Raw genomic sequence first — 25,181 nt, 5'->3', positions numbered from 1 at the left:
CTATATCACGTCTTTCCAGTGGTTGGCACAGGCAAGCGCAGCGGCATTTGGTTCGGCCAGGTCATCTTCGGTACATTGTGGACCTTGGCTACATCTCATGATGTGTTCCATAGTTTGGGATTTGCCCCACACACACACATGCATCGGAAGTTGTTATTTTCCATTTCTTCATGGACACCTCTCAGTGTCCTTCGCCAACCCGCAGGCGGGTCAGTGTTTTCCAGACCGCCCAATCTCGAGATAATAATAATAATAATGAATGAATACAAAAACAAGTTTGATGAATAAAAAACCCAACACAGTATAGTGCAAAAACAAAACAAAGTCCAAAGTCCCCAGTGCAACCCAGGCGGTTTATAGTTCGGAGTTTCGTTGGAGTTGGCCATGTTCAATAGCCTGATGGTTGTAGGGGAGAAGCTGTTCCTGAACTTGGACGTTACATTATTCTGACGTCTATATCTTCTTCCTGATTGCAGGAGTGAAATGAGAGCGTGGCCAGGGTGGTGTGGTCTTCTCCGAGGATTGTCACCTTGTCGCGGTGGAGAAGCTTGTGTGGTTTTAAGATCCTGAGGGTGATGCCGTCTGGAGATATGCTCCTGGTAGGGCCACCCATGGTGGTAAGGTCGAGGGGGTTGGATTGCTCTCCAAAGAGCAATCCAACCAAGACCTCAACGCTGGAACAGGCGGAGGATGATGGCTGACTTTAGTGGAGTGTCACAACGGCTGGGAAGGCGGATGAAGGCTGCAGCAGAAAAGGGTCTCCGGTCGTCTTTTACTCCATGCCACTGGATTCTGACCCTGATCTGTCAAGGACCGTGTGGTGGCAGTCTGTGCACCAGTCTCCCCACGTTAAACAGGCGTCCTCCATGAGAAGACTGTTATACTAGTTTCGAGTGACTGCTGACAATATGGTCCTTGATGATGCCAGCTGCCTTTTTGAGACAGCGCCTCTTCTAGATCCCCTTGATGGTGCGGAGGTCAGCAACCGTGATGGACTGGGCAGTGATCATCACATTTTGTAATCTTCATTCCTGGACATTTCGTTGCTGAACCAGGCCACGACGCTACCAGTGAATATGGTCTCTAACGTACATCTGTAGAAGTTCAAGAGAGCAGTCATCGACGTACCAAATCTCCTCAATCTTCGAAGGAAGTATTGATGGACCGGCACCCCAGTGCCACACTGACAGAGGTATTAGCTCTCGGAAGACTAGTGCCTTGCTTGCCTGCTCAGATGCCTGTTTTTATAAAAGAGATGTCGAACGTCAGCAAAATGGGACTAGCTGGATGAGGCAGCTTGGTCGGCAAGGATGCGTTGGGTCTGTTTCCGTGTTCTATGAGTATATGCCTATGCCAATATTTACAGTTGCAACAAATATCACAAAAACAGCAAAGTAAAAGCAAAATACTGCAGATGTTGGATGTCTGAAATAAAGTGGCGGTAATATTCAACGCTTATTGTACGAGATAGAAGTAACGTCAGTGATTGAAGTAATTGATCAGTCACAACTAAATCAGATTATCTTGTCTATCTCATGCTGCTATGGGAGTTTCCTGTGTGCTCTTTGATTGTTGTGTTTCCTAATGCAAGGCAGTCGCCCTTTCAAAGTGTTGGTATTTTGTGATGCCTGCAGTTTTGAAAATTGCCAGATAAATATATGATGTGTCGGAAGGAACTACAGATGCCGGTTTACACCAAAGATGGACACAAAATGCTGGAGTAACTCAGCGGGACAGGCAGCATCTCTGGAGAAAAGGAATGGGTGACGTTTCAGGTCAAGTGAAGAAGGGTCTCGACCCAAAGTGCCACCCATTCCTTCTCTCCAGAGATGCTGCCTGTCCAGATAAATCCCTGATTCATTTTTATTATAGTTTAGTTCTCCCATGACATTAAAAGGGGTGCGAGGAAGATTTTCCAAACTAGGTTGAGGGATATGAATGTTTTAGTTATGTGGATGTGTGAAAGGAGCTGGGATCATTCTCCTTAGAGTCAAGGTGTCTATGCAAGAGGTCATTTTGGAAAAATAAAATCTTGAATTAATCATTTAAAAAATGATTAAAAAAATGGGTGAAAATAAAAATTCTAGACATGACCAATGTGTATAAAAATTATAAACAATTTAACATGTTGGTATAAATTCTTCACCTTTTGTGGATATTAGTGATTCTTTAAGAAATTGCTCAATAAACAAAAATCAAAGTCCACTTGATCATGGCAGTGACATGATAAAAAGTTGGCATATTTATCTTAGGGGACAGATCAATGGATGGATAGGAAAGAACTGCAGGTGCTGGTTCAGTCTGAAGAAGGGTCTGGACCCGCAACGTCACCCATTTCTTCTCTCCATAGATGCTGCCTGTCCCACTGAGTTACTCCAGCATTTTGTGTCTACCTACCTTCGATCAGTGGATGGAGGTGGGTTGGGGACTGGGATCATCAGGAGATGGGGGGAAATTAGTGGTTAAAAGGGAGTTTGCTACCATTAAATTAAACTGAATATATTTGACAGAGAGGCTCCAGTCCAGGGCTGTGTGAAAAGGCCTACCTTGCCACTCCTGGGATAATGGCCCAATCTCGCCCAGACTCTGATACTCATTTTATATAGACTCTGGGCAGACATTGAAAGTCTCCTCTTCCTGATCATCTGCAGACTGAGGGCCCCATTGCAGTGTTTAAAGAAAACATCTTGGTCGACATCTCATCCTCCAACACCAAATGACTAATTAAGTTGCTATACACCCCTAATGTGTCTGAAAAACAACAAGCATAAAGGGCCTGAGTTGGATGATCAGCCATGATTTGCTATACACTTGGGCGTCATTTGCGCATCATGTAGGTGGCGCGCGAAGATTTTGTGAATCCCAAAATCCTGGAGCGCCGCACGTCACTGCCTACGCCACCACGCCTCACCATGCACCATGTGCGTCATGATGCGTGCGTCGTGACATGTAAATGATGTTGCGTAAATGACACACAAATTACGCCCAAGTGGGACAGGCCCTTCAGGCTACTGAACACTAAAAACTCCAACTAAACTCTGAACTATGAACTGTCTGGCTTGCACTCGGGACTTTGTGCTTTCTTTTGTTTCACACTATATCGTTTTTTCACTTATATATAGCCTTTATTGTCATTCAGACCGAAGTCTGAACGAAATTATTAAACTTATTTCCTTTTTGTTAATTTATTATGTTATATATTGCGAACTTTGTTAACAAACTTGTTGTGTGCTGCTGCCACAAGTAAGAATTTCATTATTCCTTCAGAACATATTACAATAAAACACTCTTGAATCTTGAAAGCCTATCGAACCTATTACATGGAAAGGACAGGTTTAGAGGGATAGTGTCCAAATGTAGGCAGGTGGGACTAGTGCAGATAGGACATGTGAGTCGGTGTGGATAAGTTTAGCCGAAGGGCCTGTTTCCACACTGTATGATAAAGAGGTATTTCTTTAGTCAGATGGTGGTGAATCTGTGGAATTTATTGCCACAGAATGCTGTAGAGGCCGTCAATGGATATTTTTAAGGCAGAGATTGATAGATTGTTGATTAATATGGGTGTCATGGGTTATGGGGAGAAGGCAGGAGCATTGGGTTAGGATGGAGAGATAGATCAGGAATGGGGTACTGATTTTGGACGATCAGCCATGATCATATTGAATGGCGGTGCTGGCTCGAAAGACCAAATGGCCTACACCTGCACCTATTTTCTATGCTTCTATGATTGGATGGCGGAGTAGACTTGATGGGCCAAATGGCCTAATTCTGCTCCTATTACTTATGAATATGACTGTAGGAACAGACCGTTCAGCCCATAATGTCTGTGCTGAAGATAATGCCAAGATAAACTCATCTCATCTGTCTGCACATGATCCTACCCCTTTCATTAAACACGATCCACATTCCTCCATTCCCGGCATTTCCATAAGTCGATGGGGATTTCCTGTAGCAACAGCAGCGCCTGCAATAGACTGCACACTGCAGTGTGTTCCCAGATGACAACCTGCTAGCCGCGGTGTTTGGGGGCTGTTTTGAAGGAGGGTGAGAGAACATGTTATGTGACTAGTAAATACACAGACACATTGGTAAACGTCGCGCATGTGGAATATAATCACCCCGGGCAAGAAGCCGGTGGGGAAACATCCCGTTGTTTGAGAAGGAACTGCAGATGCTGGAATATCGAAGGGAGACAAAAGTGCTGGAGAAACTCAACGAGTGCAGCAGCATCGATGGGGCAGAGGAAATAGGCAACGTTTCGGGCCGAAACCCTAAGGGTTTCGTCCCGAAACGTTGTCTATTTCCTTCGGGGTTCGGCCCGAAACGTTGTAAATTTGTTTAAGAGGGAACTGCAGATGCTGTAGTGGTTGTAAAGTGGTTGTAGTGGATGCTGCAGACGTTGTAAATTTCCTCGCTGCATAGATACTGCTGCAAACTGCAGTTTCTCCAGCACTTTTGTCTACCTGGGGGGGGTGGGAAACAACCAGGCGATTGCAGGATTCTGTTTTCACAACGTGCAGCGAAAGTTCCACAGTTGCAACACTCTGATCTTCGTAGTTTTTGAAAAAAATAAAATACCAGGAGCTTTGCTTAAACCGGCTTCGCCTCCACGCCACTGAAAACGGGAAGGGGAGGGAGGGGGGGCTTGTTAAGTGATGATTCAATAGGGAGAAATCTTCAAAGTTGAAGAAAGAGGAGGTGTGAGTGGGCTGGACCTGGGGGCTGGAGGCAGACAGACAGACAGACCGCATTTGCTGTCTCCAGGCGCCGGCGAGTGATTGGCAAGGAACTGGCTGAGTGCAGGCTACGCCCTCACTTTCTCCGCTGCCGAGTTTTGCCCTCTTACTTTGAGCGCGTGTTTTGTGTGTGTGTGTGTCTCTCTCTCTCTGTGTGTTTATGTGTGTGTGTGCACACGAAGGCAGCGGATGTCAGGCTGCACCGGCGCCCAGTGTTGATGAAAACTCTCTGGATTCTTTCAAGCATGCCCACTGCTCCACATTCAAAGGCGCGCCTGACCGAAAATCCTGTCGAGATGCTGTAAAGCCTCTGAAATCTCTTCAACGTGTCCACTTTTGTTAAAGGGAATTGAATGTTTGCTGCAAAAATCAGTAGCTCAGGTAACGACTTTTTTTCCCCCCTCTCTCTCTCTTCTCCTTTAATTGCTAATGAAGCATGGGTGAAATGGGTTTGTTTTGTGACTGAGTGCAGCTGATTTCCATTCAGTGTTGAATGCAGGAAAAAAAGGAAGTGGTTAACATATTTAACGTTTCATCTTCAAAGCTAAGGGTGTTGCTCAAGAGCTGGTATGAGTACACTAAGGGGATTGTATTTAGTCAAAGGAGAGAATGTGCCAATTTGTTGCATCTGGTTTGAACTTAGTTGCTCTGACACTTTTGAGCACAAAAGTGAGTTTAATATCCATATGTGGCTCAGTGAGGGAGCGCCGCGCTGTGAGGGAGCGCCGCGCCGTGAGAGCTGGTAGCCCCTGAGACTTTAAACTGAGGCATCATTTACCCAGTCAGTGAGTTAATCTCAATGTATGGTTGGTGTCTTTACGTCAACTGGGGTCATTAAACTAGATTGTTGTATTTCACAGAAAATCAGAAATAAAAGTAGCATGTGTTGGAGATAGCCAGGCAGCAGCAGAGAAGAGAACATCAGTTTCAGGTATTTAAGAAGGAACTGCAGATGCTGGAAAATCGAAGGTACACAAAAATGCTGGAGAAACTCAGCGGGTGCAGCAGCATCTATGGAGCGAGCTCGCTCCATAGATGCTGCTCTACCCGCTGAGTTTCTCCAGCATTTTTGTGTACCAACAGTTTCAGGTGTACAGGACAGCTTTGGGGACAGTTGGAAATCAAACTTGTGTGAATTTGCACAAATGCTGGTGGGACAGAGAGGACTGAAGGAAAAGTCTGGACATGCTGGAGAATGGGAGAGGCTGCATGACTAAGAGGTGGGGGTGGACGCTGAGAAGGGAAAGTACGTGTGTGTGTGTGTAGGAAGCATTAATAAGAGGACACAATTGATCTCTGAAATACTAGAAGAGGTGACCTGAGAAAACTTTTGAGTGGAAATGTGACTGAAATGGCTGGTCCCAACCCATACTTGGTCCCAACTTCCATCCAGTTCATGATGCATGTCCTGGCTCCACCAACCACACTCCCAGGACCCCAGTCTGAAGAAGGGCTCTGACCCCAAACGTCACCCCATCCTTTTTCTCCAGAGATAGAAACATAGACAGACGACGCAGGAGGAGGCCATTTGGCCCTTCGAGCCAGCACTGCCATTCAGTATGATCATGGCTGATCATCCAGAATCAGTACCCTGTTCCTGCTTTATCCCCTATATCCCTCGATTCCGTTAGCCCTAAGAGCTATGTCTAATTCTCTCTTGAATACTTGCAGTGAATTGGCCTCCACTATCTTCTGTGGCAGAGAATTCAAGTCAAGTCAAGAGAGTTTATTGTCATGTGTCCCAAATAGGACAATGAAATTCTTGCTTTGCTTCAGCACAATATAGTAGGCATGAGTGCAGAACATATCAGTGAGTCCATATACCATTATATAAATATATACAGATGCTACCTGACCCTCTAAGTTACTCCAGCACTTTGTGACTATCTTCTGTATACACCAGCATCTACAGCTCCTTTCTACACCTGGTTGGTAAAAATATGTTAGATTCACTATTGTGTTTGGAAAGTTGAATGAATGAATGAATACTTCATTGCCACATGTGATAAGTCACAGTGAGATTATATGCTTGCATGCCAAAGTGATGCAAATAGCAATGTGCTATGTTGAAAAATAGAATGCTGCTTATATTGGACTGTGAACAAAGACAAAAGTTGTAATTGTGTAGCGTTTTGATTTGGAAACATGGCTGTCTTTCCCTACATTGCAACATTTTATGTGCTGTGAATTATTTTGGGCTATCCGATGCGATTAAATGCTCTGTACAAATAGGATTTTATTTTCGAGAACAGTTACAAAATAAGACGTCTTTCTGTCGATAATGATCCTGATCCTTTTATGCTGAGTGTGTTGCTTGACTCTGGCTTGTGCACCACAGGCTAACACCGTGCAAGTACAGGATTGGGAATCGGGCATTGGACAAGCGCCCACTTGGGTGAGATTGTGTCAGTGTCTTTTGCAAACAAAAGAGCAGGATGTCCAGGAAGAGCAGTCAAAAACTGGGGAAAGTATAAACTGAAACATACTCGAATAACAAAAATAGGTAGGTGCTTGTCCAGGCTGCAAAAACAGGATGTGCAGATTCTACTAACGTTGCATAAATGGGACACCAACTTTACCAGAGAGCGATCAACAGGAAGAGTTTTTCATGTTGTTTTTCACGTAATGTGAAAGTTCATGTATTTTCAAAATGTCAATTTTCTTTTGAAGTGGGTGAGCATTTTTATGCATTTTGGGGATGGAGAGATATGGATCACATGCAGGCAGAGAGAGGTATATGTATCCATGTTCAGGTAGAAGAGATTAGTTTAACTGGGCATCGTGTTCAGCATGGAAGGGCCTGTTCCTGTTCTATGTTCCAGCAGCAGTGGATATTTGTCTCAATGTGCGTCCCTGAGAATAGTCTGGGAACAGAGAGTCATTGCAGTACTGTTTGGGGTGGACCTTGATGAAGGCCATGCAGTCCTTTTCCAGTTCTTCTTGGCGAGTACAAGGTCAACTAGGAGGTGGTGATCATACGAACTGCAGCCATCTCGAGGGCAGTGTGTGGGTGGGAGTTGGGCTCCAAATGTGCAGGAAGGATTTGATGGGGAGAGCCCTTCTCGCTGTCTGCCAGTGCGTTTGTGTGGGTTCTAGCGATGATTTTAACAGTCCACATTGGTGACTTCCTCACTATATGTATCTTGTCCTTCTCCGATAGACCCTCCATACTGTCCATTGACTGATGGTCTTGTAGTCAAAGGTGTTTTTCTGCAGAAACAGTTTCGTGAAAGACGGTTTCTGTGGCAAGAAGAGATAGACACAGAGACCTGGAGTAACTCGGCATGTCAGGTAGCATCGCTGGAGAACATGGATAGGTGACGTTTTGGGTTGGGCCCCTTCCTCAGACTTCTATCCATGTCCATCCACAGCTGCTGCCTGATCTGCTGAGTTACTCCAGCACTTTGTGTCTTTTGGTGCAAACCAGCACCTGCAGTTCCTTGTTTCTACAAGATCCAACTGAGATTCACTACACAAATCATAGGCATATCCATCACAACACTGGAGATGGTTGGAAGGCAAGTGAGCGTGAGGTATTTGCATACTTTACGCATAGCTTGATGCAGCCACACGCAAAGGTGAGCATCAGGGTGAGGGCTACAAGGGTTGATATGTCCACCCCTTTCTCTGGAGCCCATCCCTTTCTGCTTGAAGTCTGGCAACATTGAAGCAGGGCCTTGGGTTCTCTACATTTTACCTCTGGTTACAAAAACTTCAGTCTTGTTTTATGCACTCAAATGTTGAACTTTTCCATCATTGAAGAAGATGGCATGCAGTTAAGTTTGCGCATTCTATTAAAATAGACTGGCTCATACATATTAAACAGCACTGAACTGAAAATGTTTATCTGTGCACATGTTTGCTTGATTTATGAATTTGGAGTATAAAGTAAGAGGAGCTAATTTCATGACATTGAGACACTAATGTTGTTTACAACACATGGAATTTAAGGTCTGACCACATTGAACACTGCATAGGTCCACCAGCAATGAAATAATAATCCACCATATCAGTGATGGTTGAGGAATTGGAATATTAGCCAGCGCACTGGCTTGCATTTCAAAATAACGGCATTGGATCTTTTAGGCTTGGATGAGAATGATAGAACCTTGCTCTAATGCATCTTCTTGAAGACACCAGTTTGGATGGTGTCATACTGCATCCTATTGTCAACTGAGATTTTGTAACAACTTTGGAGATGGGTTTCAATCATAAATGGATAATGCCACTGGGTAGTTGCTATGAATTAACTGATCAATTAGCAGAAAGTGTTAAATATTGGAACATTTTCCGTGTTCGCACAATGGTACTTGGAATCATTTATATTAGTGACTTGCATATATTTAGCACGGGGGAACTCTTGACATTTCTGCCGGCTCTTGAGGCAAGGATCCTGTGGCATTATTTATTCTCTTGTGTCCTGGCAAAATTCACGGGACAGTTTAGTTTTAGTTTAGAGATACAGCTCGAAAACAGGCCCTTTGGGCCACCAGGTCTGTGCCGACCAGCGGTCCCTGCACACTAACACTATCCTACACATATTAGGGACAATTTACATTTACACCAAGTCAGTTACCTACAGTATGTGTGTATATATGTGTATGTATATATACATATACATATACACATACACACACACACACACACACACACACACACACATATATATACATATATAGATATATATATATATATATATATATATATATATATATATATATATATATATATATGTGTGTGTGTATATATATATATATATATTGCTTCAGCACAACAGAACATAGTAGGCATTGACTACAAAACAGATCAGTGTGTCCATATGGCCTATATGTCCATATGGACACTGATCTGTTTTGTAGCCAATGCCTACTATGTTCTGTTGTGCTGAAGCAAAGCAAGAATTTCATTGTCCTATCAGGGACAAATGACAATAAACTCACTTGAACCTGTACGGCTTTGGAGTGGGAGGAAATCGAAGATCTCGGAGAAAGGTCATGGAGAGAACGTACAAACCCCGTACAGAAAGCACCCGTAGTCAGGATTGAACTTGTGTCTCTGGCGTTGTCGGGCAGCAACCCTCCAGCTGTGCCACTGTGCTACCGGCCACCTGTTTGTGGGATCTTGCTTTGTGTGAAATGAGCTGCTGAGCAAAAGAGCAGCAGCCTTACACTTTTGGAATAAAACGACTGAATGTGTTGTCTTGCTGCCCGTTTCAAGCTTGCTTGGGTCTTGGTAAAGAGAATGCTTAGCCTCCCTTGCCTACCTAATCATTATATGTAGCTAAGAATAGCATTTCCCTCTGACCCCACTCAGGTCTCTGTGTCTGAGCTGTGCTTTGCAGAGTGTTGTCAGATGCCCACCGCTGGAGAGACCTTGCACTTCAGAAAAAGACAGTAACAATTACTTTCACTTCAACTTGAAGCAGAGCAACCGTTACCAGTGCCGTTTCATAACGTCCATTACTGAAATCAGTTGGTTAAATGGGCTATATAAGTCAGTAGGTGACTATTTATACCTGGTGTGTCAGTCCCTGGATTTGGAAGAGTGGGTCTTTTTACTGGTCTGCGTAACAGAGCCTGTACAACAGGCTAGGACAAGAGAATGGTGAGTCAGGCGACTGCTTCATACTGTATTCAAGGGAATAATAGTGCAGGTAGGGCGAGTTTTATTTTTAATTTGATTTTGTTGCCATTTATTGTCCATGCTTAATCATTCCTGTACCGAGCAGCCTGTTAACAATCTACCGTTAACCAGTTAAGTTACCTTTACAGTTACAGTAAGAGTTAACCATGTCAGTGAATCTGGAGTTGCACCAGGGAAATTGGATCAGCTCTGCAGATATCCTTTGCTGAAGGATATTAGTGAAACAGATGGGTTCTTTCAGCACCGAGTAATTCCATGGTTGCTGTTTTAATATCAAACCCAGGTTATATTTCAGCATTTGAATGTAAATTCTCCTATCGTCGTGGTGGAATGGTACGAAGGCGGTAGTTCAGATATCTGAAGAGGCAGGAGATGGCTGATGTTGGAATCTGGAACAAAAACCAGGGTGGATACAAAATGCTGGAGTAACTCAGCGGGACAGGCAGCATCTCTGGAGAGAAGGAATGGGTGACGTTTCGGTGCCTTCAGACTGAACCCCGCACAAAATGTAGGATGCTGGTAGAACAGCTGGCATGTGATGGGGCGAAAGGCGGAAGTTGACATTTTGGGTCAAGATCTTGTGTCAGGACTGAGGGGGGGAAAAAGGGAAGCTTGCAGTGTGTGATGATGGAGGTTGAGGAAGGGATGGGAAAAGTGAACAAAAAGAGAAGAAAACTAGATAGCTAGAACTCTGCTAGCCCAGTAACCTAACCACAGTGCCCTATTCACTGTAGATGGTGCAGCACTGATGCCGAAAGCCCTCCAAGGTCATTTGGTAAACAGGCTGCTCTCTAGTACCTGGGCCACACAACATGGGAAGATCCAACATTTGAACTCTGTGTTAAGTCACCTGTCTTTTAGATGGGACTGAAGAAAGGGGAAAATGTTGGGTTACGCAACTATCAGACCTGGCTCCTTTCCATTGCCTCTTATGGATAAATAACCTTCAAATTTGGATCCATTGGGGATAGCTTTTAAGATGCAAAAGTTAGCCCCAGTTTACAATAATAAATTTCTTTAATCTCCCTGTATCTCGGTGAATGTGGGCATGGCGTACAGCATTCTATTTAGAGTGGGTATAGTGCAGTACATAGAAACATAGACAATAGGTGCAGGAGTAGGCCATTCGGCCCTTTGAGCGTGCACCGCCATTCAATATGATCATGGCTGATCCTTCTCTTTCTGAGTACGATCTTTCTCTTTCTGTGGCATGCAAACTTGTGGAGTTGTGCAGCATGGAAACGGGCTCTTTGGCTCACCAAGTCCACACCCGCCAACAGACACTCCATTAACCCCCCCCCACTCCAGGTTCCCCCATTTACTTGCACGCTAAGTGCAAGTTGCAGTGGTCAATTAATCCACCAACCTGTGTGCCGTGTGTATGTCGGAGGAACCTGTGCAGTCCTGGAGGGAATGTGCTGACTACACAGGGTAGTGACCAAGCTGAGAATGGAACCAGAGTCACTGGCGCTGGAAGGTGACAGCTCTACCCTTGTGTCACTGTGCCATGTGGCTAATTACCCAGTCACCTGTTGCAAAAGTCTCCATTGGCGGCAAATTAATTTGGAAACACTAACATTGGAAAAACCTTGGAACATTTTGTCTTGTTATATCAATATAAAGTAGCAGTCTGAAGAAGGGTCTGAAACGTATAAGATTGTTAAGGGCTTGGACAAGCTGGAGGCAGGATACGTTCCCAATGTTGGGGGCGTCCAGAAGCAGGGGCCACAGTTTAAGAATAAGGAGTAAGCCATTTAGAACGGAGACGAGGAAACACTTTTTCTCACAGAGGGTGGTGAGTCTGTGGAATTCTCTGCCTCAGAGGGCAGTGGAGGCAGGTTCTCTGGATGCTTCCAAGAGAGAGCTAGATATAGCAATGTTACAAAATTTTGAGATTTAAAAAATCAAGTCTGCAATTTATCCCATCAGATAAAGCATAACGATAAGTTTAATTTGACACCTAATTCACTTTCATATCTCAAGTAATAAAAAAGTTATGGCCATTTTCATACTCGGAAATTAGCATCTTGTTCCCTATTGATTTTCTATGGATACAACAAAAAAGCTGTGATCGTGGACAGTCAAAAGCCCATAACCTTCTTAAAAATTAAGAGAACTGAATGAAATTTTCAGTTATCATAGATTGAAGCATTCTGAAACAAATATAAAATAATCTTACTTGGATGACCTGAAATTAAAGCATATAATTAGTTAGTTACCCAATTATAGCTAATTTCAAACTTCAATTACTAGATCTAAACATCTATCCATTTCTTAATAAATGATTAACATTTTTAAATAGCCCAAGTATCCAAAGAATATTCACAAATAATTCACAATAAAACATGATTTTTAAATCTCATTTACATCAATTTATAGGTCAAATGGAAGGAATTTAGTGTTCATTTGCTGTAAATTAAAGTCAATTTAAATCGGCTTTCTAGTGGGTTCCTGTGAACGCGCTGGTTTAGAACGTTCACATTGCGCTGGATTTGTGCCCTCAAATGCCCAGAAAAATACTGCGGGATATAAAGAGCCCAAAATGAGCTACTCGCTATAGAAAACTTTATATACAGGGTTATATACAAGCCCCATTTAATGTAAAAATAAGGTACATACCTTTAATTGTTTGCTTTATAAAACTCTGGGGCTGCGAGAGGTTGCGGGTTGAGAGAGTGATTTTTTAAACTACTATAACTATTATACAAGGCCATAAAAACTAATAATACCTTTTGCGACGGGGTCTTTCAGCGATTTTCCGTTAATGATTTACTAGGCAGAACATTTTCGATTGCAACAGCCTAGTAAAAATCGCGTTTTAAACCCGCCCCCTCTAAACAGCGCCAAAATCGCGCACACGGGGTAGGGCAGATGCTCAGCCACGATTCAGGTAGGTTTTGTAACATACCTACTAGATAGAGCTCTTAAGAATAGTGGAGTCAGGGGATATGGGGAGAAGGCAGGAACGGGGTACTGATTTGGGTTGATCAGCCATGATCACATTGAATGGCGGTGCTGGCTCGAAGGGCCAAATGGTCTACTCCTGCACCTATTGTCTATAAGGGTCCTGACCCAAAACGTCACTATCCATGTTCTCTATGGATGCTGCCTGACCTGCGGAGTTACTCCAGCGATTTGTGTCCCTTCTGTGCTAAATCAATGCAAGTTGTTCCTGTTGCAAGTTCTAATTTAACAAAGACTTCCGAGCATTTTCCCCCAAAATTGTGTTTGACCATTTGCATCAGTCTGTTCTTGGACAAATTGTTTGCACTTTGATGAGACGAGAGTAAAATATTCTGATTCATTTCTCCGACATTGAGTGATTACAACGAGCAGCAGTTTAAAGTCAATATGAATCTTCAATGCACAATGCCACAAAGTGAAGGGCATTCGCAGACTACAGTGGCATTACGTTTGACATTTTGGTTATTACAGTCACTTCAATCAAAGAGAAGAGAGAGACTTGCATTTATAAAAGCCACACACAGTAATGCAATAACGAACAAGGTTTACCAAAAAAAAATTCATGTGACTCAGTGGGTCAGGTAGCATCTGTGAAGAACATGGATAGATGATGTTTTGGGTCTGGACCCTTCTTCAGACTGATGCTTTAATGATGCTGATTAAAAGAGAAAATTAGTCAGTACTGGTCTGGAACATAAAGTATTAGCCGGGATAGGTCACCAGGCCCTTTGAGCCTGCCCCACCATTCAGTGTGTCCGTGGCTAGTCTCAACCCCTCGTCTGCTGTGTTCACTATAATCGGTAATTCCATCAAATATTTACCTGTCTCCACCTTGAATATATCTAATGATCTGCCCCCCACTACCTTCAGGGGGCAGAGATTTGGTACCCCCTTGAGAGAAGACATTTCTATGCACCACAGTTTATGTCCCTTTGTTCATATTCCTATTAGTGGAACAATCTCTACATTTACACTGTCAAGCCCCCCTCATGCCCTCCACAATAAGAAGTAGGATCTTGCATGTTTGAATAAGGTAACCCCTCGTTCTTCTAAATTCCAAGGAACATTGACAGACTCAACCTGGCAAGCCTCTCTTGACAGGACAACCTTCTTTTCCCAGGAATTAGTCTGGTGACTGACTGTACTTTGACTGCCTCCAATGCTACTATAGTTTTTTTTTAAATGCAAGGGGATTAAATCTGTGCACAATATGCCAGATGAGGCCTCAACAACATTCTGTACAACTGCAACAAAACCATCCTATTCTTAAAGTCCAACCCCTTTGCAATTAAGGCCAACGTGCCTTCATAACGACTAGTTGGACCTTCTTGCTAACATTTTATGACTCATGCAACAGAACACTTAGTTCCTTCTGAAGTTGACACATTGCAGTGTCTCTCCATTTAGATAATAATCTGCCTTTTGATTGCTCCTGATCTTGCAGCTCCCTTCAGTAAACTCCATTTTTGCTCAATCCTTTAATTTAGTTGTATCGTGATGCAGAACTGCAACATCCATATGACGACGTGCCTTCCTGCCAATTTTATAGTATTGGTAAACCTGGACACCATGCAGTTCGCAGTTCGTTCCCTGCCTCAGATTACTGTGTCAATTGTAAACAACTGAGAACAAATAACTAATCCCACTTTTACTCCACTGAGCACCAGAACCCAAAAGGCTTAAATACAACTTCAATCAACTCACCTGGATCGGGGACTGCAGCTTCGACGGCGGTGTAGATGCTGGGACATCTACAAGGACGATGCCTGGTCTTGCGGTTTGGGGCAATCAGATGGGATCCGAGATCGCCAGAGTCGGGGGTTCGGCCGGCGCGGCCTGTGAACTTTGGTCGTTGTCTTGCGTCGGGAAGCAAGTCCAGCTGATTGTCCGATGGTAGCTTCAGGAGGGCCTGGACACATGACAATATATAACTCGGGTGGACTTGAACTTGAACTGTGTTTCATGTTACATCCCTCCAACTTGTAAAGGACCAATTTCTTCCAGCTTGTTGATTTCAATCCATGCTGATACTCTCCCCCTAAATACCCTTTGATTGTAAATTTGTTCACCAGCTTCTTAAGTGGCACCTTGACAAATTCATTTTGGAAATGTAAAGACTCTGCCGCAACAAGTTTGTCTTTGCCCATCACATCCTCAAAAGAATTCAAGCAAATTTGTCAAACATGATTCACCTTTCATAAAAGCATGTTGACTAGTTTTGATTATACTTGGCTTTCCTCGATGATTAGTTATTTCCTCTTGGATTATTGACTCTGGCAGCTTGTCAGCAATTAACCTAGAAACCTTTGGCGATTGGACTTTTTTTTTTTACATCCCTCTTCTCCTTTCTCTTCCCCCCACCCCTTATATTAAGTGAATAACATTGGCACAAGATCCAATGAGCCACAAATTTTTCAGATTGGCGATTCATGTTTTAATGGCAGTGAGAGGTAAAACATTAGCTTAGAGATTGAATAAGGTCACACCAATTTTATATTAAAGCTATTTGGCATTTGTTTGAACTTGAAAATGATGATTTCTTGCCCATTGGAAAATTGTTCCCAAGTTGCTGTTTACTGCAGTGTGGTTGGTGTTGCTCCAACAGCATCTGCTCACATAATGAGGCTGCCACTGTGTGGGACACTTGCCTTTACACTGCCTGCAGTATCTGGAGTGATAGCATCCAACCCCTAGTACCTTCAACCCATGACCAGCTGTTGGAGTTGCTGCCTCACTGACGTAGACCCGGCTACGATCCTGACATGGGTCTCCTCTCGGCATTCTGATTTCCTCCTATATCCCAAAGATTTGTACCCGGATTGTAAATTGCCCCCGAATTTGCAGGGAGTGGGTGAGGAAGTGGGTTAACTTAGCACAACTAGGAATGGGCGATTGATGGTTAGCGTGGACTCGGTGAGACAAAGATGCTGTTCATCTAAACTTCTGGCAAGTCGGCATGGATGTGTGAATTAACGGGACTGCGCTGTGTTGCTGTTTGCTTCGGCCAGTCTTGATGCATATTTTGCACAGCGCTGCAAGCTTTTGTATCACTTATTGCAGCTGTGTGCAGCAGACATACATCCTGTCATTTCAGCAGAGGGATGAGTTTGTGGCTTGCAGTGGCACAGGACTACCTGGTGTACACAGCTCAATCTGTGTCAGTGACTGGTAAACGTGGCGCAGCGTAGCGCTGCCACCCTCACGGAAGAAGTGTACTCTCCTTTCCCAAATCCGCAGCCTCCCTTTTCCTTCAACTTCTGCTGCTGTTCTGTGATCAACATGGGGAGAGTCCTTGAATGCTGTCACCCACTACTTACACTCCCTTGTGACACAAATGTATCAGCTGTGGTGTGTGCTGGCACTTGGGAACTCCAAATCATGTTTGAAAGCCCAAGTCAAGGTGGAAACCAAATCTTGCTTGTTGCCGCTTTGCAGACATGTTTGACGCAACCACGGTGCAAAATATGGGTTGGCGGAGTTTTGGCTTTTCACTGCCAGAGACCCGGATTCAATCCTGACTGCAAGTTTAGTTTAGTTTTAGTTTAATTTGGAGATACAACGCAGAAACTGGCCCTTTGGCCCATCCATGTCCGCGCAGACCAGCGACCCCCACACATTAACACTATCCTACACCCATTTGGGACATTTTTTACATTTACCAAGCCAATTAACGTACAAGCCTGTACGTCTTTGGAGTGTGGGTGGAAACTGAAGATCTTGGGGGGAAAAAAACCCAAGCAGGTCACGGGGAGAACATGCAAACTCCATACAGACAACACCCGTAGCCGGGATTGAACCCGGGTCTCCGGCGCTGCATTTGCTGTAAGGCAGCAACTCTACTGCAGCGCCACCGTGACCGCCCGTGCTGCCCGTATGGAGTTTGGACGTTATCCCTGTGACCACGTGGGTTTTCTCCGGGTGCTCCGGTTTCCTATCACATTCCAAAGACATGCTGGTTGGCAGATTAATTTGCTTCTCTAAATTGTCCTGAGTATAGGATAGATCTAGTGTGATTATTGGTTGGCGCGGACTCGATGGGCCAAAGGGCCCGTTTCGACACTGCATGACAAAACTAAACTAACAAGTTATCAGCTGTTCAAGATAAACAGACCACGATGGTGCAAAAAACAAAGTATATAGAAGGGGCATAGTAATGCAAAGTCCTGAGAGGTTTGGTGCTGAGATAGAATTGTGATTAGGGTTGTGTGGCATGATTCAAGAACATGATGGTGGTGGGAATAAACAGGTCTGGAGCCTGCACTGAACTCCCGTACCTTCCTCCCAATGGTAACAACGAGAAGAGATTGAGGCCAGGAAGTAGGGGTCCTTTATTGTATTAACTGCGTTCTTAAGGCAGCGCATCCTTCGATGATATGAAGGTCGGTACCCGGGACTTTCTGCGGTCTCCTTCGTTCTTGAGCATTTGAATTACCAAGCAAGGCTGTGATGCCAAATGCCAGTATGCTGTCTTCCAGAAGTCCCACAGAATATTTGACGACATGCTGAATCTCCTCAAGCTTCTGAAGAAGTGGATATGTTGGTAAGTTTTCTTTGCATCAATGGACCAGGGCCAGGCCCAGACAGATCACCAGGTTTGCGTACAATCAGGAACTTGAAGCTCGCGACTCTCTCCACTGTCTTTCCACTGATGAAAACAGGTGCATGGCCCCATTCCGTTCCCGTTCTGAAGTTGACAATCATCTCCTTGATTCTTGGCAACATTGAGAGCAAGATTGTAAACTGTGATTTATTTGTGTAAGTTGGGGAGTTTTCTGGATTGTCATTAGTACTAAATACTGTTGAGCACTTTTCTCACATCTTTGCTGGATGAAATTCAATTTCTAGGCAGTTATCTTCCTAATTTACCAGAAACTCTATATAGACAGTCAGCCAGAACTATAAAGTCAAGATGCAGTCTATTGGATCCCATGAGGATATGCGCTGGTACATACAGCCAAGTTTTGTCACCATTTATTTTAATGTCGATGGTCTCAAAGTTGGTGACCTTCCAGATCCATTATCCATGGGAATGCTGTTTTGAGTGTAGCATTCCCAAATACCAGCCACCTTCATTGGAAAAGCCACTTTCAATTTTTGGTTAGCTGCATAGGACACTGTTCCAGGGGGTGACAGGTGCAGTGATTTGTGCTACATCTGTGTTAGAGGCTTGGGTTTGACCAAGACCTTGGGTGCTGTCTATGTGGAGTTTGCACAACCTCCCTGTGATTGCATGGATTTAGTCTGGGTGCTCCGGTTTCCTCCCAAGTTCCAAAAAGACCTGCAGATTTTACAGGTTAATAGGCCACTTTAACATTGCTGCTAAAGATAGACACAAATTGCTGGAGTAACTCAGCGGGTCAGGTAGCATCTCTGGAGAAAAGGAATAGGTGACGTTTCAGGTTGAGACGAAGGGACCCGAAAAGTCACCTATTCCTTTTCTCCAGAGATGCTGCCTGTCCCGCTGAGTTACACCAGCATTTTGTGTCTGTCTATGGCTTAAATTGCATCTGCAGTTCCTTCGTATGTGCAAAGTTGCTGCTAATTTGGAAATGGATGAGAAAATGGGGTAACATAGAACCAGCGTGAATGGGTGATCAAAGGACAACGTGGACTCAGTGGGCTGTAGGACCTGGTTCCATGGTGTATCTCAATCAATCAATCAATTGGCAATTGGGTGATGCTGCCTGACAGCTCTGCAGATTATCTCTCATGGTGATGCAGTAGGATTATTTGCGTTTGAGGCTTAAGGAGAGGAAAAAAACTACAAAAAGTAGTAAACACTGCCCAGTCCATCATCGGCTCTGACCTTCCTTCCATCGAGGGGATTTATCGCAGTCGCTGCCTCAAAAAGGCTGGCAGTATCATCAAAGACCCACACCATCCTGGCCACACACTCATCTCCCCACTACCTTCAGGTAGAAGGTACAGGAGCCTGAAGACTGCAACAACCAGGTTCAGGAATAGCTACTTCCCCAAAGCCATCAGGCTATGAAACCTGGCTCGGACAAAACCCTGATTATTAATAACCCATTATCTGTTATTTGCACTTTATCAGTTTATTTATTAATGTGAGTATATATTTATATTATGGTATATGGACACACTGATCTGTTTTGTAGTAAATGCTTACTATGTTCTGTGTGCTGAAGCAAAGCAAGAATTTCATTGTCCTATCTGGGACACAAGACAATAAACTCACTTGAACTTCGATGCTAATAAAGATCGGGTGGGGACGGGGCAGACGCAGGACATACCTTGGTCCCGTGGGGGTTGTGAAGAGCAGCTGATAGCTCTGAGCTGAGTTCCAGGCAGATTGTGAACATTATCTTTCCTGACTGGCATATGTCCTCCAGATGCTTCAAACACCCGCATGCCATGGGCGAGCTTCCCTCTGCCCCAGTGAGGTTTTGTACCATCATCCGCTTGATACGAACCATTCCAGCCCACGCCAGGGAGGGCAGAAGTTCCTTTGAACCACAGTATTCAACAAAATACCAAAATCGACCATGAGCCTGTTTTGGATCAAGCTTCAATCGCCTGTTAACTCTCTGTGTTTTCCAGCTGCGGATATTTCCACAACCTCGATGTTCTGCACACAACAGCATAGTGCAGCTGACAAGGCCATTAACTCTCTCACACTTCTTCTTTGAGATTCTCCATAAAAGGCTATCTCTTCAACCATGCTGTTGATATCATGTCCTTGTACCTTCAGTTGCTTGTTGCTCAAGTCGTGTTGTCTTTTGAAGAGCTTTGGGATATCATGGGTCAATAAAATTGCTGCGTACGTGCAGATTGCGGGTGATGCTGTGTTATATTTGAAGTTGATCATTGTTTCCCAAGAGTGGATGCCTGGGTGTTGGATAATAGGACCATGACCACATTAATACCATTTCTTGCAGGTGTCTAAACAACCTATTCAATCCTTTCTCATCTGACGTCATTGATTTCTAATCAAGAAAGCTGGCCAATGTTTCCTCTGTTATTCTCTCATTATTATTTATCTGCTTGATTTATCATGAGTGGTTTGTTATGACATTATTTTTGGCATTGTTCATATGTTTTTTATTTCATACTTCTATTCAAACTGGAGAACAGGTGAATAATAGTCCTTATATAAACTAATTCTAGCTGGAAATGAGAGCAGGTTGTCCTTGGGAGAAAATCAAACCATGGTGTTTGAGTAATTAATTATGAGATTGGGCCAACATTCTTCATCTAATTATTCAGAAGTCTGAAGCTATAAGTCTCCAAGTCCATTTGTTGGACATTTACTCATCAGAGAATTAACCAAACTTAATGCTGAAATGAGTTTTGGACCATATATCTGAGCCAGTTTATTGTCACGTGTACCGAGGTAGTGAAAGTGTTTTTGTTGTGTGCTATCCAGTCAGCGGAAAGACAATACATGATTACAATCGAGCCATTTGCATTGTGTAGAGACACATGTTTAGCGGTAGGTAAAGCCAGCAAAGTCTGACCAAGGATAGTCCGAGGGTCACCAAAGAGTCATCACTAAGACTTCATCGTTGAAAACATTAGCGACGCAGTGGTGCAGGTTTCCAACGGGAACGGTGACGGACGCACCACACGTCTCTGTCCTCCAGATCCTGTGGACGTCCGCCGCTGGAAGTATAGGATTTTGGTGTGTGTGTGTGCTTTATCATCATTCCTTACAATGCTGTGTACGACAGTGATCGCAACTTCTACTGAAGTGTGGATGGCCGTTGGCTCGCTAGAAGCTCATCCGCCCTTTGACAGGCCTTGTTTTTGGTCGTGCTGGGGGTCCACAGCCCCCTCGCCTTCAAGAGAGGGCTGGATAGGGCTCTTAAAAATAGCGGAGTCAGGGGATATAGGGAGAAGGCAGGAACGGGGTACTGATTGTGGATGATCAACCATGGCGGTGCTGGCTCGAAGGGCCAAATGGACCTGCTCCTGCACCTATTGTCTATTGGCTGGCAAACCAGGAGGGGGAGACAGTTTAGTCGCCGACTATCCAACCATGGAGCAGGTAGCACGGGATTACATGGTGCCCATGGCAGGGGGAACTCCCCCCGACTAAGAGCATTTGTAACATTATGTGACTTTGCTCCCCCTCACTGCATCTGTGCTCCATGCAGAAGACTCTGTTCCTGGGGTGGAGGGAAATGGGAGAGCAGGACTGATTGCAGATCCTTGCGAACATCCGACACTATGTTGGTGACGCAGGCAGCAGCTGGAAGTACAGAAACGGAACCGGTTGATGTCTAGCAGCCAGATGGTTAGGGGTTGGAGAAGCGAGGTGCACTGAACACGGCAGCTGCTAAAGTTGGGTTGAACAGCACGACAAGGGACAGATTAACTTCCCCACAATTACAGTTGATTCATTAGTGATTTGTCTCGGAACTGTCTGGCAAGGGCCCTATAATGTAGGTGGTAATCTTTTGAAGGAGCATCAAGGAATGGGTGCAGAGGTGGGGTGGGGGAAATGTACAAGAATGAAGATCAGGAATTGGTTTCTGAGGCAGGAATAATGCTGGCAGATTTGAAAAAGTGGATAGTGTGTGACTGCCAGCTTAGCGGGGGGGTGGGAGGGGAGAGGGGGACAAAATGTTTGTCGTGGAGCATTGACACTTGCATGCAGCAGTCGGGCTGAGTGATCTGGCCCTGTGTTGTATCTTCCATGTACTTCAGTGTTGGAGCCTTTTGAAATCAAAACAGTGTATACATTGCGAAGCAAAGATAATGCCTCAGGACAAGATTATAGTTGGGTTCAACAAGGATGAGCAACATTGAAAGACAATAAAAAAAATCGACATTTCCAATTTAATGAATGAGCAGCCTGATTACTAAAAGGCGGGATGTGGAAGGAGGTTGGGGGTGTATAGCAGTTCAGAATTGGACGTCGTTTCCCCATAATTTAAATTATTCTGAGCCAATGGGTAAAAAAAGACAGTTAAATAAGTTCCCCATAATTTAAATTATTCTGAGCCAATGGGTCAAAAAAGATGTCTCCTTGTGGCTGGGCAGATTATAGTTGGGTTCAACAAGGATGAGCAACATTAAGATTCTGAGCAGCATGATTATTTGAAAATGGATAGTTTAATAAGTTCCAACTTCTCTTGAGGCAACCAGAAATGGGTATTCATTCTTTGATGAGAGCCCTCTCTAAGGCCAGCACAAAGGATTGGTGCCTTTCACCTGAAGGCCAGCCAGCCCATGGTCCTGATTGTGGCTGGGCAGCTCGCAGGGAGGAGATGGGTACTGAACAATCGAGAAAGATCTAAGGCTGTATCTATTAAGTCTGCATTTACAGTTGTTCACTTAAAAGTATTGATAGCCAATAATTTTCTATTCACCAGACACTTGGGGTCAGACTGAGAGTTCCCAGGTTTGGCTTCACTCCCCCATGAATCTTTGTTAGATCATAAAACTATCTCTTATTGGAGCTGATGATTCGTACTAGAGATTATTTCCTTTAAAATGTAAATAAGTAAGTTTATTGGCCAAGTATTCACAATCAATGAATTTGCCTTGGTGCTGGAGGAACTCAGTGGGTCAGGCAGCATCTCTGGAGATAAGGAAGAGGAGAAGGTTCGGATTGACCCGAAAAGTCACCAATACTTTTTCTCCAGAGAAACAGCCTGACCCGCTGAGTTACTTCAGCGTTTTCTGTGTATCTTCAGTATAAACCAGCATCTGCATTTCCTTCCTACACGTAATTCACCTCTGGTTTGCTATCCTGATTCTGAAAGATTAATTACAATCTATGCAAGAATTGGAATATTGAATGTTGAGAGACATTGACTGAAGTAGTCGGGAGTGTTTTGGACTGGTTACAGGAGGTGAGGACGAGGTGATTGCCAGTGGAGGAGGGACACTTATTGTGGATGAGAAGGTGTGGGGAAACCCACCTTGAGTAAGACCAAAGCCTCAGACTCCCAAGTAGTGATCCAGTTAGGGATGATTCTTTAGCGTCTGTGGGTGGAGACAAAACCCTCCAATTAGCACCTGCCCCTTTGCCAAGGTCTGTGCCATCTATGGACTACATGATAGTCTTAAACTTTACTCAAATGATGTTTGTCATGCGTTGCATCGCGAGTAATGTTATTGGGGGTGGCCAGCATCCTCCATGTGTTTCTGTGTTGGAAACACGGGTCATATTTTCAGAAATACCTGTGAAAGTTTACCAATATTTCTCTTAATTCTGTGAGCGAATTTCCAGGGCAGTGAAAAAATAAATCAGTGTTTATTTCTCTTCATGGGCAGAAGGTCTTTCCACTTGAGGAATCTGACTGGCTCAGTTAGACGTTTGCTGAATTACAGAATTTTCCCATTATATTTGTTGGATGCTTGTAAATTGTTGACATGCTCACAGCCTGCAAGACTAGTGCAGAGTGGCTGTGACTGGTGATGGCGGATGAGGCCATTTCTGTTGCAGATCCACCATCAACCAAAGGGCTTGTTTCTGTATCTCTAAAGTAAAGTCTAATGGGTATTCACTGATACTCTCGTGTTGGGGTGGGAGATTGTAACCTTCACGAGGTTCGCCCAGTTTCGACAAATGCAATCAACCCGGCGTGCACAATCAAATAGAACAAGTTGTCCGACAACTTTAGGCTGTGCACGCCATTCGCAAGAAGAAGAAGAAGATATTCTAGTGTTAAGGGGTGAATTTTAGTTCGACCTTAGCATTGGATCACAATTCAGTGCCGGTCACTTTGAAGTTGGTAGAAAATAATCTGCTAATTAATTTCCTGCCGTCTAGTGAAGTCACTCTTTGATTACCTTGCTACATTTCTCAGATTTATTAATTCAATCACCAATGTTACCTTAAAATATCAGCACTCAATCCACTCCCCTCAATTCTCCTGCTCACTAGAAGCCACCGTTTTGGACTGAGTAGAAGTTACCTTGGAACTAGATTCCTTGATACTTTTATGTCCATGTGAGGAAGCAAGTCACAAAAGATCTGGTGCACCATGATTATAGTGAAGGATTGTTTAATGGACAATGGGAACCAAAGGGTTTTAGGGCAGGAAGAGGTGGATCGTATACAGAAGTGCACCAGAAAATAATCTCTTCACCTGAATCGCACCGCATTTTCAACAAGGTCGATACATTAGTGATAAGTAGAAATAAATGGATATGATCTAATAGCCATTACCAATAGATGCTTGCAAGGTGACCAAGGTTAGGAAGAAAATATTCTAAAGAACTTGACATCTTGGAACGAAGGCTGAAAGAGATTAAAGTGGATGTGATCCATTTCAAGATGCCAGGTCTGTTTCAGAATTGGCATGGTGATAGGTTGAAGAAGATGGTGATGGCACGACACTTTTCTGATTGAAATCTATGATCATTGTTGGGACCGTTGATATTTGTGGTGCATATTAATAATTTAGACAAGAATGCTGAGATGCAAGTTTGATGACATAAGTTGATGGTGTTGTAGATGGTAGGGAAGGCATTCTGAGGCTGCAGTAAGTATTCTTCAGCTGGAGAGTTTGAGTGGAGCATTTGTGGATGGAATAGAAAGGAGTGAGCGGTAAATCAAATAAGGATAGGATGTGCAATAAATGATCAGGCTGCAAGGAGTGTTGAAGCACAGGAATATAAGCCTGTAGTTCCATGAAGATGCCAGTGTAGGCGGATAGGGTTTTGAAGAGGGTTTCAAATGGCTTCCTTGCCTCATTTGATGGGAATAGAATATAGAAGCTTGTACATTATGTTACAACCTAACAAAATATTGATTAGCTGTGAGTATTCTGGTGCATTTCAAGTTGCTACGCTAAATAGGATGGATATGGTTGTGCTGGAGTGGTCACAGAGAAGATGTTGCCTGGATGGAGGGGCTTTAGT

The 25,181-nt window shown here is 43.9% G+C and overlaps 1 protein-coding gene across 3 annotated transcripts in view; it reads left to right on the top strand.

Moving 5' to 3' along the window:
- The first annotated feature begins 4,810 nt into the window (after positions 1-4,810).
- LOC129713010 (paladin-like) overlaps positions 4,811-25,181 on the top strand; it is a 162,411-nt gene continuing 142,040 nt past the window's right edge. For 2 of the 3 annotated variants that reach the window (XM_055661855.1, XM_055661854.1), the window contains exon 1: positions 4,812-5,117. The gene's annotated coding sequence lies outside the window, so the exon portion shown is untranslated. Of the gene's footprint in view, positions 5,118-25,181 lie in introns of all 3 variants that reach the window. The other variant, XM_055661856.1, reaches the window with a different exon arrangement.

Source organism: Leucoraja erinacea, chromosome 34, assembly GCF_028641065.1.
Source record: "Leucoraja erinacea ecotype New England chromosome 34, Leri_hhj_1, whole genome shotgun sequence".
Lineage (NCBI taxonomy): Eukaryota > Metazoa > Chordata > Chondrichthyes > Rajiformes > Rajidae > Leucoraja > Leucoraja erinaceus.
Note: the sequence above shows the minus strand (reverse complement) of the source record. Positions and strands in the feature narration are given on the sequence as shown.